This window comes from Vulpes lagopus, chromosome 4 (assembly GCF_018345385.1).
Source record: "Vulpes lagopus strain Blue_001 chromosome 4, ASM1834538v1, whole genome shotgun sequence".
Classification (NCBI taxonomy): Eukaryota; Metazoa; Chordata; class Mammalia; order Carnivora; family Canidae; genus Vulpes; species Vulpes lagopus.
In genome coordinates this window covers 53,985,903-53,993,548 of record NC_054827.1, presented here as the reverse complement: position 1 = coordinate 53,993,548, position 7,646 = coordinate 53,985,903, and positions in this window count along the sequence as shown.

Here is a 7,646-nt window from a genome sequence, read left to right as displayed (position 1 = left end):
TCCCTCCCCCAGCTCGTGCATGTGTGTTTGCTCTCACTCTCAAATAAATACATAAATCTTACAAAACAAAACAGAGTAGCTTTGCTTATATCTAGTGTATGTATGTATAGGGGGTGTGTGTGTGTGTGTGTGTGTGTGTATACACATTCTGTGCAAGACCTCAGTTAAAGACAGGACTCCACCACAAAAAAAATTTGGAGCTGATGTCCTAGACTGAAAGTCATAAAGAGGGAAAGAGATTGAATCCCTGCATCTTCCTTCACTTTCTCCCTAAAACTCTTCTAAATTGACTATGCAGAGATTTTTAGAAATTCTTTTTCAAGCCTTCAATCTACAATAACAGAATGAGGGGAGGAGGGGTCCTGGGTGGCTCAGTCGGCTATGCAACTGCTTTTGGCTCAGGTCATGATCCCAGGATCCTGGGATTGAGCCCCACATCAGGCTCCCTGCTCAGTGAGGAGCCTATTTCTCCCTCTCCTCCCCACTTGTGCTCTCTGTCACTATCTCTGTCTTTCTCTCAAATAAGTAAATAAAATCTTAAAAAGACAGAGAGAGAGAGAGAATGAGGGAAGAAAAAAAAAACACTTGGGAAGCTAGAAAGCAGACGGACAAGTAGCCAAAAACAGCAGATCTGAGAAAACGAAATCCTATGCAAGCAGAAGGAAATGTCAAGAATTAACTGACTTTTACTTAGGATTTTCAATACCAGGTACCTATGGAGAAAAACCGTTAAAAATTGGTTGTAAGTCAGTTTAAGATTCAGATGCCCAGATCACATCCTCCCTTTTGCATAACCAGGCAACCACTCCTCCTTAGCCCTAGGGAAAGACTAGAGGATATTCTCTGGAGACGATAAAACAGGATCTCTGAGCTGGGTGAACACTGAACACATCTGAGGTAAGGATACATTGAAAACAGACAAATTAGGTAAACAAACAACTTCCCCTCACTAGGGTTCCAGAACACTGGCACTCAGGCCTTCAGCTTCCAGGCATGAATCCAAGCATTCCAACAGGAAGATCTAAAGACACTATCAGAGATTCCTCAAATAATTAGCCCTGCCAACACTCTACAGTGAAGCCTGAGGTCAACAAGTCCCATTGACAAGTTCACAGTTTCCAGTTAGCCCTCCATTCCCTACTTAACACCAGCAGAAAACAAGGAGTCTGGAGTATGTGAGAAAAAATGGAGGATAAAATGAAAACAAAGCAACAAAAGAGCTACTTGTAGGAAATTCATCAATACGAGGAGAAGAAAAAAAAATGTCCTCCCCAAAATCAATATCCTCAGAGATCAGAATCTCCAACAAGATACTGTTGGATACACAACAGTATCCAACAGTATCTGGTATCCAACAGTATCTGGTACAGTTGGATAACAAATAAGATGTTGTTAAGAGGAGACATTCAAAAAAATTTTTTTTAATTTCACTCAAAAACATGATTCTCTGAAATTAAATATTCAATATAAGGGAAAAAAGACTAATGTATGAAATTCTCAGAAAGCAGGACCAAAAAGAATACAAAACTGTAGGTAGAAAACAACAGAATGCCAATCCAGGATATCGAATATCCAACTAACAGAGATTCTAAAAGGAGAGAAATAATAAATGGAGGGGGGGAAATCCAACTAACAAAATAACTGAAGAAAAATTCCCAGAACTAAAGGACGGAAGTTTTCCTATTAAAACGGTCCTCCAGGGGCACCTGGGTGGCTCAGTGTTGAGCTTCTGCCTTTGGCTCAGGTCATGATCCCAGTGTCCTGGGATCCAGTCCTGCATTGGGCTCCCCATAGGGAGCCTACTTCTCCCTCTGCCTGTGTCTCTGCCTCTCTCTCTGTGTCTCTCATGAATAAATAAAAACTTTTTTTTTTTTTTAAAGGGCACCTGGGTGGCTCAATCTGTTAAGTGTCTGCCTTCGGCTCAGGTCATGATCCTAGGATCTTGGGATGGAGCCCTGCATCAAGCTCCTTGTTCAGCAGGGAGCCTACTTCTCCCTTTCCCTCTGTCTCTCTCCCTTGCTCCTGTGCTCTCTCTATCTCTCAAATAAATAAGTAAAACCTTAAAAAAAAGGCAGGGGGTGGGGAGCTCCAAGTATCTGGGCCATAATAAAGTTTCAGAATATTGAACATAAGGTGTAAACCCTATGAGCTTCTCAAGAGGGCAAGACGTGAAGAGGATACTACATTCAAAATATTAGGAATTTGAGTATTTTTTAGACTTTTCAAAGGTAATTTTGGAAGATACTGCAACAATCATCTCTGACCTAGAATTTCTTATCTGGATGCTCAAGTACATGGGCAAAATAAAGACTTTTCAGACAACCCAAATCTCAAAAACAGTTTACTTTCTGTGTATTCTTTCTCTGGGAACCACTCCACCAAAGCTAGGGCATAGGTGATAAAGGAAGACATGAAGTGCAGACAATACGAGGTCCAGGATGAGAGAGAGGCAAAGAGAATGACCAGGACGACTGTAAAGGCAGATCTCAGGGCCAATGGGGACAATTCCAGACCGGAACAAAACAAGAGGCCTGAGGAGAGACTTTCTCAGGTAAATAAAATCTTAGACTACTAAATGTTTCTGAAGTTATTGAGGATTTCACTGATGCAGAGTTTGAGAGCAAATAAAAACAAGGCGATTTTTCACAGAAAACAAAAGTGTGTACAGGAAAGAAAAATTCTATAGTACATAGTTCCATCATGAATAACATTTTTTTTTCTTTAATAGCACTTACATTGTCATTAAAAGAAAACATGTTTCTCTACTCACACCACCAGACATCAAATTGGGGGAGCGGGGTTTCTCACACCAACCAATTCTCCAACTCTCCAGACATCAACTAGGTGCCCTACAATTCAATTCAATCCCGAAACTAATTACTCCAAGTGAGTACAGACCTGAAGGTTAAGGGCTCGGTTCCACAAGGCTGCATCCCACTTCAGATGCCAGTCTCAGGCCTCAGGTTGTCACTTGTACTTCCAACCAACCATCTATAAATTGGAGGTTCCCACACTTCCTCCTCAGGTTCAGTAATTTGCCGTAGCATCTCACAAAACTCAGGGAGACACTTTGCTCACATTTACTGGTTTATTACAAACAACTTAGATGAAAAGCCAGATGAAGAGGTATATAGGGTGAGACTCAGAAGAGTTCCAAATGCCAGAACTTCTGTCTCCATGGAATTGGGGTTCCCCACCCTCCTGGCATTTGAATGTATTCACCAACCAACCAGGAAGCTCTCTGAATTTCCTCATTTAGGGTTTTTATGGTGGTTTCATTATGTAGGTATAATTGATTAAGTCATTATCCGCCAGTGATTGACTCAATGTCCAGAGGCTAGAGGTGCGGCTCAAAAGTTCCTTCTAGCTGTGGCTGGGTCTTTCTAGCACCAACCCCATTCTGATGCTAGAGGCCACCCAACACCAGTCAGGTTATTAGCATCAAAAAGATATTCCTATCACTCCAGAGATTTGAAGGGTCTTAGAAGCTCTGGCTCAGGAAACTGGTATCAAAGACTATATATATTGGAACAAAAGATGCTCCTAGGGCAGCCTGGGTGGCTCAGCAGTTTAGCGTCGCCTTTGGCCTAGGGTGTGATCCTGGAGCCTCGGGATCGAGTCCTGTGTCAGGCTCGCTGCATGAAGCCTGCTTCTCCCTCTGCCTGTGTCTCTGCCTCTTTCTCTGTGTGTGTCTCTCATGAATAAATAAAATATTAAAAAAAAAGAGAGAGAAAAGAAAGAAAGATGCTGCTAGCACTCCCATCACTCAGGGAATTACAAGGGTTCTACTAGGTCTGCATCAGGAACCAGAAGCAGGGACCAAATATATATTTCTTATTATGTGAGTCCTAACATTTCAAATGCTGACTATTGGTTTAGCCAACATTACAATGAAATGACATTGAAAAGGGTCTGCCATGGAAATGGGCTGAGGAAGAACTAAGTTTTCATATTCCATAGTGGAAAGTACGCCAGAGACCGAGAAGTCAAAGGTGGCAGTACAAACATATAATTTAGAGACAAAAGACATACACACACGCACAGCTCACAGCAGTGAAAGCAGCTGCTTTGGGAAAGAAGGCTTTGGAAGAGAATGGGAGCAAGAACCACTGTTTTTTCAAAACAAATTGGTAGAAATATCTACCTAGATGTATATATTACTTTGATAAACTAGATGTTTAAACTAGATGTATATGTTACTTTGATAAAATCTTAAGGGAAAAAAATGAGAAAAAACAGCAAGGAAAGGGCTAGAAGCAAACATAGCCAAATTATTCCTCCTTGTTTTTTGTAAAATAGCAGTGCTTCCTAGAAGCACAGATTCATTTTCCTCTTGCAATTAAGTATTGGACTGCTGTCCTCCATAAACAGGAATTACAATGATCTAATATTACTCATAATCTTATTAAAATCCTCCAAGTATGTGTTTTTCATAATCATTTGGAGGAAGAAAGGGCAGAAGTCAACATATGAGTCATGTTTCTAAAATGGCTTAATCATTCTGCTAAAAAAAAAAAATCATAATCTAAGATTTTCCATTGTTCAAATGTTGATTATACTCCTTTTTTTCTCTTCACACCCCTTCCATCTGGCCCTTCGTGGGATCCTCAAACAGCCTACACCCACCATTCATCACACACCTTCCTGGAGGTGTAGGGGGTGAGGGAGGCATTGGGGGTGAGGAGAGTGTTGGTGGTGGCCTATGTTAAAACTTTTCCTACAATGAGGCCAAATGAGCTGACCTTATACCACAATTAGTGGTGTGACAGTCCTGGGAATTGGGGGATAAAATAAAGAGGCAAAAGAAGAACATAGCATCCACTGTGTTCCCACCATGATGCGGGAGCTCATGCGTTTCCTCTTAAACTCAACAAAGGAGTCTAAAAACACATTCCCAACCATCCAGGGACTCTGACAATCCCTTCAGAGAGCTCCCATCATTTTGTCTGCATGTGCAGAAGCCAAGGAAAGAGAAGGATTTCAGTCGGCTGCAATGGTCCAGTTTCTGACTGGGTAACCCTAGGGAGAGATTGCAGGATGGCTGCAGGAACACTGGGTGAGGGACAGCAGACCTAGTAGGGACTGGGGAGAGGCTCCCAGGTAAGTAGGTAGGTAACCTGGTTCATTTTTCATCATTAGATCATGGCAATAGAAGTCAGAGGAGAAAAAGAAAAAAGTCAGAGGAGAGTTTTGTTTTGTTTTGTTTTTTAAATCACAAGGTATTAAATAGAGAGCTCTAGGAAACAAATACAATCTCAAATTGAACCAACATTCATTGAAAACCTAATTGTGGCTGGCATTATGCTGAACACATTTGCATACATCATTTTCTCATTTAATCTTATTCAAGGATGCCATATGTGCTCCAGATTTTGCTCTTTATTATTAGATACACTGTCTATACCTCTGTGTTTTTCCTTCAGGAAAATACAGTGAAGCTGTTGCCACTCTGCCTTTGCCCTGAATGGGAGACCAGGAGGCCACATCATTCACATTGTGTCCCATCGCCTGGTGGGTCCAAAAGGAACCAGCTTTATCTCCCTGTTGTTGTGGGTTTTTTCTTTGATTTTTTTTTTTTTTTCAGTGACTGAGTCTCAAATTTCTGAGCCAACATTGCTGCTCAGAGTAATGAACAAGCATCTTCTCATCTTCCTGTTTCTCCTCTTCCCCATAATATTTCTTATTTACCACCAGGGTACAATGAGTAAATACAGCCAGGTAGGCAAACATTAGAGAATCTGAGAAAATACCATAACATGCCAAAGAAAGCTATAAAAACACAATGTTCATCGTAACATTCTACGAGTTCAAATTCATTTAGAGCTGGTTTGTCGTAAAGGGCATATGATGAAGATTTGCAAGCCCTGGGCATGGGTTTTATTCCTGTCACTTTCTCAACCTGTAACCTACAGTTGTCTCCTCCTCTTCTTCCACCTGGGTATGTTCGCCTATAGTCATATATACTTGCAACCCTGTGAACATTAGATGAGGCAATATATATAAAAACATTTCTGTTCATTGCTGAGCCCTAGATATTAGCAATTGAGTAAAGGAGACGCAACCCAGGAAAGATAATCAAGTCAATGCAAAAAAAAAAAACACACACACACACAATTCAAACTCCTTGTCATCGGTCTACTGGTTTCCTTTCCTTTGAAGGGAAAGTTATTCCCACGACATTCCTGCTCCAAAGTCTTTCCTCATTTACAAAAAAAAAAATTACCTTTTCTGGTCCTTACTTATGAATAAATCTCGACTCCTTTCATGGCTTCTTTGTAACATTCTGGAATCTTCCTTCTTTCTCTTAGAACATGCAACAGTACTTGCTGCATCTGAGGCTTTTGAAAGGGGTCTCACTCATGGAAAGGGCATCAAAAATTGGACTAAATGTCCTCCAAGTTCCCCGCCAGCCCGAAAATCCACATCTCTGACCCTTGTCTCCCATTCTCAGTCACTGTCTGGGAACTTCTACCTCTTTCTTCATCAATGTCTCTGGGAACAAGTCCAAGTTCACCAGCTCTCCAAGAAACACCTTCAAGCTACTCATAATTTTCAATATGCACAATTAAGATACTTCATTAAAAAAAATCAACCTAATAATGGTTCCGGGTATTTCACTCCTATTCTGTACTTTCGGCAAGTAGTGGGAGCAGGTTGTCCCACCAGAGATCACCTGTCACAGCAGAAACTGTGGGTCACATTATGGCTGAGGAGTTGCAACTCAGAAGACAGCCTCTTTGGAAAAGGCAGCGGGGCTCTGAAATCATGCATGTGCCACCTACCTTAGATGGACAGGTAAGAACAACCTACACCAGAGGAGCGCTGTATTCCCAGAGGTGGAAAGGAGGCCATGGCTCTGGGTTTTCCATGAACTGGAACCCACTCTAACCCAGGTCTGGGGACCACCTGGAAAAGAGAAAAGAAGTGGAACAGAAATGGGCATCCTGTAGAGAGGTCCTGCTTCGTGCCCCTGCTTACGTGTGAGGGCACCTTGGTCGAAATGACTTGGGATTGATCTTTTCCTGAAGAATTGTTCTGACATCCACATAAAAAGGCATAAATAAGGATATTCTTCACTGTTTTGTTTATAGCAGCAAAAATCTGGAGGGGAAAAAAGCATAAATGTCTTCATCAGATCAGTAGTTCTTAATGAGGACAGTGTAACACTCTCCAAAAGGTACTTAGGAAATTTATAGGGGTGTTTAGCACCATCTTTGGGGTACTACTAGCATTCAGTGATTGGAGGCCACAATGTATCGCACACGCTGGAGAATTTTCCCAGCCAGCAAGAAGTTTGGGTAACCTGCCAGAAACTCCTGTGGGGGGAAAAAAATCTGAGCCAAGAATTTAACTCAGTTGTATATAAACACAAAGTAGTTTTTGCACAATTTTAATGTACGAGGAGTTTTCTAAGAACAGGACCATCAGAGAAACTGACACATTGGAACTTTGTTCAGTTTGAATATTGACCACAAGTTGTTCATCTCAGAAAAATCCTGAAATCAATAGCAATATCACCCCAAGTATTTAAATCAGCAACAAACACACCTAAATCTGTCTTCAATTGGGGCTGTAGCCCTCATTTCAGTCCAACACTTGGTGCAAGCACCTATCGACTTTACAATGTCCTCTGTGGCAGTGTGCAT